The sequence below is a fragment of the Alosa pseudoharengus genome, unplaced genomic scaffold (assembly GCF_046254945.1).
Source record: "Alosa pseudoharengus isolate Yale_2024_CS ecotype anadromous, Long Island Sound unplaced genomic scaffold, YU_APseudo_1.1 YU_APseudo_1.1_scf_2, whole genome shotgun sequence".
Lineage (NCBI taxonomy): Eukaryota > Metazoa > Chordata > Actinopteri > Clupeiformes > Clupeidae > Alosa > Alosa pseudoharengus.
The window spans coordinates 14,461,429-14,471,428 of NW_027468663.1; the positions used below are offsets into that span (position 1 = coordinate 14,461,429).

General features: G+C 42.8%; 1 long non-coding RNA gene across 1 annotated transcript; it reads left to right on the forward strand.

Moving 5' to 3' along the window:
- Positions 1 to 299: 299 nt before the first annotated feature.
- On the forward strand, positions 300 to 1,514 carry LOC143135065 (uncharacterized). The gene is made up of 3 exons (XR_012988781.1): positions 300 to 327; positions 812 to 907; positions 1,443 to 1,514. It is a non-coding gene; the product is annotated as an uncharacterized LOC143135065 (long non-coding RNA).
- Positions 1,515 to 10,000: the final 8,486 nt, after the last annotated feature.

Sequence of the window (10,000 nt, forward strand, 5' to 3'; positions counted from 1 at the left end):
ATGTGTGTTTGTGCGTCTTGGCATACACGCTGGACGTGACATTGGGGGTGTGGCTGCATCGTCGATTCTACTTTTAAGTTCGAAGTTCGAGATTGAGATGTAATTTCGATCGATTTCGAAATAAAATCGAAATCGTGACACCCTTAAATCTGTTTGATGTTTGTTGTTTTTACATAGCTATACAAGGAGTTTCATCGCATCAACCAGAACCTGGCATTCTCGTTTTTTGGGTCGCTGGATAAACATACACCACAGCTGTTCAAGCAGAAACGGTCTCGCGGTTCTGGGCAAAAAATGGCTGATCTTCTGTCTGACTACAGTATGCAGGTAAACATTATGCAAGGGTTGATGAATGGTAGGTTGTACTGTACTGTTATGCAGATACTTTTAATTAGCTATCTAACCTAAACATCTTCCTTTCTCTCCATCACTCGTACTCTATATATCTCTGTGATACAGAAGCTTCTTTCTCCCCCTTCTGTTCTCTCTCCCATCTATACATTTATCTATCCATCTAGTAGAAACATTTACATCCGTCTTTCTCCATCAGAAACGTCTTTCCTTCTTTCTCCTCCTCTCTCCTATATCTATCTAGCCATCCAGCTTAAACAACATCTTCTTTTCTCTCCCATCACTAGCTCTCTATGTCTATCTGATACAGAAACTTTGTTTTCCCTCTCATCCTCTCTCTTATGTCTCTTTCCCATACTTAATTGTAATTTTTGGAATATGTATGCACTAATCTACACTGTTCTATTTTATGTACTACATACTGTGTGCAAATTCACAAAATAACCTTTCTGTCCAACAGGATAAAAATGATATTCAGGCAGCAAGAACAGCAGTACTATTCGGTTTGTCGCTCTACATGCGGGAAGATTCTTCCGAGATATTCAGAAGTTGCAAGGTATGGCCTATATCCCTCAGCTCTGATTTTACAAAGGCCTCAGACCTCACTTGCTTTCCACTAATTTTCACCTGTGCATTCCTTTCCTGCCACTCTCCCAAAACAACATAACACTCACACGTACAGTGTCTCATGTACACACATAAACTTACAGCTCCTACACACAGCTGCGTGTGTTGCGTTGCTGGAGACGCATCCCATTCACTTTATATGGGCTCACGTCATCCGTTGCCGAACTGAATTGTGGGTCCGTTGCGTCGCGTTTCTCCCGCCGCTCGCGTTGAGAAGTTCAGCTGTTGCTGCACCGGCCAATCAAGCCAATCAAATTACGGTTATACTTCAAGTCATTTGCATAGCTACCGTCGGGAACACCCGCTGGCATGCGTTGACGGAACGCAACTGTGTGTAGGAGCCGTTAGACAGACACTACCTCCTCTCACATACAAATTAATTCTCACACACACACATTCACACTTCTATGAATAATAGTGTATTTAATAATTATGTACAACATGTGTATTTGCAACATTTTCAGGAAGAAGACTTTAATGAGAACCAAGGAGGAGCAGTCGCGCTGTTGGCAATCACAGATGAGGACACACCAGGTCTTGGTCTGTGCTCAACAGGACATCATGCACACACACACAGGATGACATGCGTGTACACACATACACAGGACATCATTCACACACACACAGGATGACATGCGTGTACACACACACACACGCACAGGACATCATGCGCGCACACACACACAAACAACCACAGGAGGACATGCGCACACACACACAGGACATCATGCGCGCACACACAACATGACATGCGTGTACACACTGTGAGGGCTCTGTCGGGGATCAGTGCCCCACATGGCTACAGGCAGGCCAGCAAAGGCAGATGAGAGGCATAGTATTAGATGGGCGGTACTACCTGAGAGCAGTGCGTTAGGAAGCTCCGCCCCCCAGGTGTCTGTGCCTGTCTCTGGCCAGGTGCAGAGGGTTAGTCAGGCAATTAGCTGCCTTTTTAAAGCTCAACAGGACAAACCTCAGGCAGACTGGCTTGGACTTAAGAAGAGTGGAGACCAGACGTCAAGGCCAGTCTCAGGTGGAACGGAGCTGAAGTGGAACGTGGCTGAAGCGATTGTGCTACTGGAAGCTACAACGGCTGGAACAGGAAAGAGGGCCTGAAGAACCGTGAACAACCAAGACAACCGATAGGGCTGGGTGACAAGGTCAGTGGCAGGGACTGAACTCCCCACTAACGTTGTCTTGTGTCTCTCTCTCTCTCCTTTGTCTCAGAAGCCGACACGAGTCCTCTGACTGCCTCAGTCCAGCACTGAAGATTTGAGTTGAACTTTGCTCCCCATCCCTTTTCCCCACACATTATAAATAAATTCCTAAGTTTGTTTCACTGCAACCTCTGCGTCTGACTGCTTTGTTCCGATTGGTTGACCCACTACTCTGCCCCGCACGGCCGGGCGGCCACAACACATACACAGGACATCATGCGCACACACACACATCATTCACACACACACACACAGGATGACATGCATGTACACACACACACACACACACAGGACATCATGTGCACACACACACACACAGGATGACATGCGCGCACACACACACACAGGATGACATGCATGCGCACACACACACAAACAGGACATCATGCGCACACACACACAGGACATCATGCGCACGCACACATACACAGGATGACATGTGCACACACAGGACATCATGCGCACGCACACACACACACAGGACATCATGCGCACACACACACAGGACATCATGCGCACACACACACACACACAAAGGACATCATGCGCGCGCACACACACACACACACACAGGACATCATGCGCACACACACACACACAGGACATCATGCGCGCACACACACACACACACACACACTGGATGACATGCATGTACACACACACACACTGGATGACATGCATGTACACACACACACAGGACATCATGCGCGCACAGACACACACACACACACACAGGACGACATGAGTGTACACACACACACACAGGACGACATGCATGTACACACACATGCGCACACACACACAGGACATAATGCGTGTGCACACACACTCTCATTCACTCACTCAAAGGAGGATGCAGACAAAGTTGCACTTCTTTTTTGTTCTGTTCACTCGTATCCCTACCTCATTCTGAGTAAAACACTTTTATGTTACATTTCGGAGAAAAAAACTTGTGATTTGTTTTTATTGAAAATGTAAAATGTTGTTAAATACAGAATCTGTCATCAACTGTGTTTTTGTATGGCAAATTATCCAAATAATAAATGGATTTAATATATTTCCGTCTCCTGATACATATTTTTAATGAGTTACAGTAAATTAAATGGTTTAAGGCAATCAGTTTTGTTAAATGGATTGAGTAGTACATTCGCTCTATTGATATTAGCCACTGCTCAAACAGAAAAGGTAGTGTTCAGATAGTTAATTTCTGTCATTCTTATGTAATTCTTACTTGTCATAATTACTTAATTGAAATGAGTGGAAAGCAAATATTTCACTCGAGTTGAAATTAGGTGAATAAAATTAGTATAGTTTACTTGACTCCTGTAAGTTATCCCAACACAAAATACACATGTACTCATAACTCAGTTGAATGACTTATTTACACTTATTTTAAACGAGTTACCAAACTCAAATGGTTCAAGGCATCCGGTTTCCTCAAATAATTTGAGTTAAGTTAACTTCCTAGGTGTCTTGCTACTGGCATGAGTAAGTGCAGTGCATAGTTTGACATTGTTTGGATATAAAAAGCTAAATATATTAGCCTGGCGGGCCATGCTATATCATTGAAATGTATAGTCTGGAATCGAACCATTCACCTTGCTTAATCTAAGGGGCGGGCAGAATTGTCTTTCAAACTGCCTAGGTATGCAATAGGCCAGCGGTACGGTCGGCAAAACGGCAAATACATCCTTCTTCGAAAGGAATGACTTAAAGCAGGGGTCCCCAACCTTTTATGTACCATGGACCGGTTTGATTCCAATTTTTTTTTCACGGACCGGTGGGGGGGGGGGGGGTTCGGGGGTTCCATGTTCCGTGTTGTGCATGCATTACTTGAAAAAAACTAGCTCCAGTTATGTATGAACAGTGAAGGTAACAAACTCTTAAAAATGTGAAAAACGTGAACTTGAAGAAGTGAAAATTGAACAATAACTATGAAGTCATTGCCGAAAACCTGGCCTCGCATAGATACGTGGTGGGAAATGGTAGCAACGTTTTCAGCGCTTTTACGGCTATCTCGGAATATCTGCTTTGGTTTTCATCCAAAAACCCGCCAGAGAGGTTTCCTCATAGCCTACACTATTAAGACCACCGTCATTTGCAATTTCGATCAACTGATCTTCCTCCTGCGCTGACAAGTTAGGACTATTCGGGATATTGACAAATGGGTTGCGGACCCACTCATTGGTTTGCCGTGGATCTTTGGAGGATGGGAAGTAACGCTCAAACTCATTTGAAAGCGCAACAAGGTGATCGCGCACCAGCTGCGAGAGAAAGGGCCCGGCCTCAGTCTCTCCCAAAACCCCCACTACTGTTTGGAACATATCAAATACACCCTGATCCACTCGTCGTACCCACAAATCAAGCTTGGCTTTAAATGCAGCGACTTTATCTGCCAGTTTAAAGACAGTCGTCTTTCTCCTCTGCAGTGGCAGGTTGAGGTCATTAAGCAACCCGAATATGTCACACAGGTAAGCGAGTTTTGACACCCAGCCCTCATCACTAAAATATGCAGCTAATGGTGACTTTTTTTTCTGTAAGAAATCTCTGCAGCGGCTCTCGCAACTCAAACACTGGCCAGTGACCTGCAATCAACCAACTTGGATATCGTACCACGGTGATCCATTCGCCCTGTCTAACAACTGTGCCTCAATATCCTCTGACATATCATCAATTTGCCTATAGACAGTGCTTGCAGAAAGCAGTACCTGAGCTATTTTTTTTTTGCTGCAGCCTCCCCAAGGAGTTCATTGCACATGCCTTTACCAGCAGGCAGAATTAACTCTTAACTCTAAAGGGCTTCTTAGATTTAGCAATCCGACTAGCCACTATGAGGCTTTTAGCGCAGCCACGTTCACCGATGTGGTTGCTTTACGCACTAGTTTTTTGTCCTTCTTGCTCGCGTTTCTTACGCTCAAAGAACTTAAGGGGTTTGTCTTTAAGTGTACGATGCTTCGACTCTAGATGTCGAATTAGCTTTGATGGTTTAATTGCTTCGTTTGACAACTTATCGCCAAATACCACACATAAAGGACTTGGTGCATGCGAGTCACCGGTCTCTGCGAAACCATAGGCTATTTTAAATATGACTCGTCATATTTCGTATTGAATGACCCCTTCTTTTTCTTTGAGGTATGTGGCTCACCATCGTCAGTGCATTATTGCGAATGTGACATTATTGCGAATTAAATTGAGTTTATTTAGTTTGCATGCATTTTTTGTCGTAGGCTACGGCCCGGTTAGGAATGTCCCGCGGCCCGGTGGTTGGGGACCGCTGACTTAAAGGAACCATATGTAAGATTGTGGCCAAAACTGGTACTCAAAACCATATTATGAACATTCTTTGCCATAGAGAAACACACAATAGTGTTGGATTATAAACATGCTTTGCCACAAAAACAGACAAAAACGTGAGGTAAGTCGAGCTATATGAAGTTATTATTTTTCTGTCACTTCGTCTGTACTTGGTATCAAATGATAGCTCTGTGTCTCCTCTTTCATCTGACATGCATGGCATATCTATGCGATCACAGTTCCACGAGAGTAATGGGTGTGCAGCGTTCGTTTTTGACATTATTTTGCAGTCACTTTGTCTGTTTTCATAAGCCAGAAAGATCAACATACTTGGTACGAATGGATAGCCCCATGTCTCCTCTATCATCTGATATGCTTGCCATATGCCTTCACGGGTTCGCGAGTAATTCAAACGAGAGTAATGGGTGCGCAGGTGAACGCAGAGAAGTATAGACTATGATGCAATTTCATTTAATTTCATGATTTTTTTATTTTCATACTTTACGTACAGACAAGTGCGTGGTCTCGTTGGAAAGCCTCTGTCACGCAATAACGGTTTCATCTTACTGCGATGAACAGTTGCGGAGCAGTGTAACAGAAGAAAGGGTTTGTTTTTTGACGGACTTTGCTTCAATCAGGTTCTAAGGGTTAAAATCTCACGTACCCCCTGGAGTGCCTTCACGTACCCCCATTTGAGAACCACTGGCCTACACTATGTTCTGCAAAAAGTGATTTGGTGTTGCTTTAATATTTCTAACTTTATAATTTATAATTAATATATATTTATTTATTTATTTAAAAAAAAAATTTTTGGGGGGGGTGTCCCGGATTTTCACAAATCAAATGTGGCAACCTCTGTATCTGCCTACACAAATGCCGCCTGCCGTCAGCTCTACACTGACCATAGACAGTAACACGGTCAGTGAGTGAGGCCAGCTAACACGTCGAAACATTTCATAACATCCAGGCTATTCATTAGGTTATGTCGAGATGTCATTTAAAACGTTGTATAGCGGTTTCTCGAACGCAGTTAATCCACACTTCAAGAACAACCCATAACTAGAAAAGCATTTCCTGAAGGAAATACAGTGCATGAAAATGCAAAAATATGATGTTAAATATCATACAGAGTAAAAACAAACTATACTGGTTGCTAGGTAGATGAGGTTTAATATAGTTGGAATGACTGAACAGTTAAATAGGTGGATAGTTTATATGGTTAAATTATTTGTTAGGTAGATGAGGTTTAATATAGTTGGAATGACTAAACAATTAAATAGGTGGATAGTTTAAATGGTTAAATTATTTAGGTAGATAGTTGACGATAACTTAGCCTGGCCCTTACCGCCTGTGACTACGAATTCTCTTCGTCATACAGTCTGGAACAAAGTAATAAGAATCCGTCTCCGTAATGGGCGGATGCTTATTTCGAGGTTTAAAATCATTGGAGTTCCCTTAACCAATCAGCAACGTTTGGTAATGACGTATTCTGTGCGCCGGAGTTCAGGCTATTACGCTTACCACTTCCGCTTCAGGCTCTTACGCTTCCCACTTCTGCTCTCAGTAGTAAACAGACCGCTGGCTAGTATGTAGGCTACCTGACCGCCAGGGCAGTCTCTTCGTAGTGGATATATCCCTAACTTGCGCCAGCCACAGACCGAGAGTTGTATACCAAAAGCGTCATGTCACCGAGATTATATCAGCTCTTGTCACACGCCAGTTTTCCTCTTATCTCTTCTCGCCGCTTATCAGACGATTGTTGTTCTACGCAGCCCGGTGACTTCGTCGGAGCTACGGAGCTTTTACTTCGTCCTACACGGGCTGTTCAGACTACACTCTTGGATAAGTTGGATTGTACTGATGACCTACGTGTTATTTAACCTGGAGCTTGCTCAGTTAAACTAACAGTTGTTCGGCATAAAACAACGCAGCCTCACCTTGAGCCATGCTCCGTGACTGGCCACAAGCACGGTAGCCTCGCCTGGAGCCCAGCTCAGCCACAGGCCTCTGTCAAACACAAACACGGAGTGGTTTACCTTGAGCCCAGCTCGGTAACCGCTAGTCCAAGTCAAGCACAATCACAGCAGCCTTTCCTTAAGCCCCGCTTGGTAACCGGCTAGCTCAAGTCAAGACACACAGCCTCGCCCTCGCTCGGTAGGCTAGTAGCTAACATTCCATTCCTTAAGTAGGCCGCATTGATTTTGTAAAGGTAATTTGAGAGTAGGGGGGAGAATAACGAGCAGCAAACGTTTATTTGAAAACATGAAAAGTAGTGATGCATGTAGTACACTTGTGCGTTTAGGTTTAGTAATCACCATCTGATAAATCAAACTTTTTTTCCAAAGCCAGTTGGAAGGAGAGTTTTACGACGTCCTTGCCATTTATAAAATTGACAAGACAAGCCTATTGTTCCTGCTTTAATTGCGTGATGCCCTCGAGAGTTGAGACAACTTCGCCGATAGCTTCTAGCGTCTCTTCCTCCGTCGCCATTGTTGCTATAATGTTGAACTACAAGCTTCGCTGGACTACAACAAGCAACTCGGCAGGCAAGTTCCGCGTCATCACTCAACTGTTCGCTGATTGGCGCAGTTGTACGCGAACCGCATACTGACTGTTGGGCCAGACTACGTGCGAGGCTTAAATCAAATTTTGGCCGGAAGTACGTAGGATGGTAACACCAGGCTAACGATAACTGACAGTTGGAATGGCTCTAATGTTTGCTAGCAGTTATGCTAACTATGTTAACAAAGATAATAATGCTAACCAAGTTACTTAACTTAGTTAATTTAGCTAATGTTTTCTAGCAGTTTTTTTTTTAAATGTTAATAATGTTAATGCTGTTAACTATGCTAACAATGCTAACTATGTGACTTAGCTAACTTAGCTATTCATTTTTAGCAGTTATGCTAACAATGTTAACTATGCTAACCATGTTACTTAGCTAATGTTTTCTAATAGTTTTGTCAAAAATGATAACTATGCTATTAATGCTAATTAGCATGTTAACTTTGCTAACCATGTGACTTAGCTAACTTAGCTTATCATTTTTTGTAGTTATGCTAACTATGCTAACTAGCATGTTAACAATGCTAAAATGCTAACAATGTTGACCATGTGACTTAGCTAACTTAGCTAATAATTTTTAGTAGTTATGCTAACTAGCATGCTAACAATGCTAACATGCTAACTATGCTAACCATATGACTTAGCTAACCTAGCTAATCATTTTTAGTAGTTATGCTAACTATGCTAATTAGCATGCTAACAATGCTTACCATGTTACTTACATAACTTAGCTAATCATTTTTAGCAGTTTTGCTAAAAATGTTAGCAATGCTAACTATGCTAACTAGCTACAGTGGGCATACCTGTCAACACTCCCGTTTTCCCCGGGTTCTCCCGTATTTCAAGGTCATCTCCTAGCACCCTCCCGTTTTGTTACTTCTCCCGGTAAACTCCCGTAATTTGCATGGTCATCAAAAATCATTGATCCATTCATTTTTTCTATTAGTCTGACATCTCCCAAGTTGCCAGATTGTGTATGAAATACACCCTACACATACACGATCACTTAGTTTCAATTTCAACCGTTTTGTCATAGGCTAAAACTCGGCAACCCAAAACCCAAATAAGGTAGCGGGTGCCGACTGCGCAGCCTGAGTCTCGTCGTAAGCAAGCGGGCTAGTTGAATGGCCTACTCCAGAACTAGCTGTTGTGAAATTGTTAGGGAATTTAATTGAATAACACATCACATAAACTGTTATTGAGTGTTGTTGATACACTGAACTTGTGCCCTCGGAACCAAATCTGATAGCAAGCAGCTTTGGAGTTTTGGAAGTAGGCTGCAGGCAGGCAGCTGGTGGATACATAACTGGCATGCGTAAGGTAATGGTAATGTAAAAGCAACGACCGAAATGCAGTGTTGAAACACGTGTATGAAACGTATTAAATATGCAAACACAGATCCAGTATAAACACTGACCCCCCCCCCCCAAAAAAAAAAAAAAAAAAAAAAATCTCCCGTTTTTGGAAAGCTAAATGTTGACAGGTATGACAGTGGGTAGGAGTCATAGTTGATGACAAGTAACAGTTACAATGGCTGAACAGTTAAAGAGTTCAGTAGTTTAAAGGGTTAAATTGTTTAACAGTGAAATATTGTAGTGAGGACTTTTATTTTGAAACAGTTTTTGGCAGAGGAAGCAGTTGAACAGGATGTGTAGTCTTAATAGGGCCAGTTTGTATGCTTAAAGGAATTATCCGGAGTAAAATGCACTTTAGATCAATTTACGGATGATTGGGAGTACATACGTTGAGTTGACACCCAAATCATGTCATTCGGATGTGTTTTGAGAAAGTTCGATGTTACCGTTTTTAGTCAAAGCTCGTTAGCCTGGACGAGACACGGGCATGTCATTTCGCCGCTACAAAACGCTATTTTTATACCTCTTCTACAGTTCCAAACAACATTACACTTACGTGGTAGTGAGTAGATGGTCCCTAAAGCCAAACCGAAG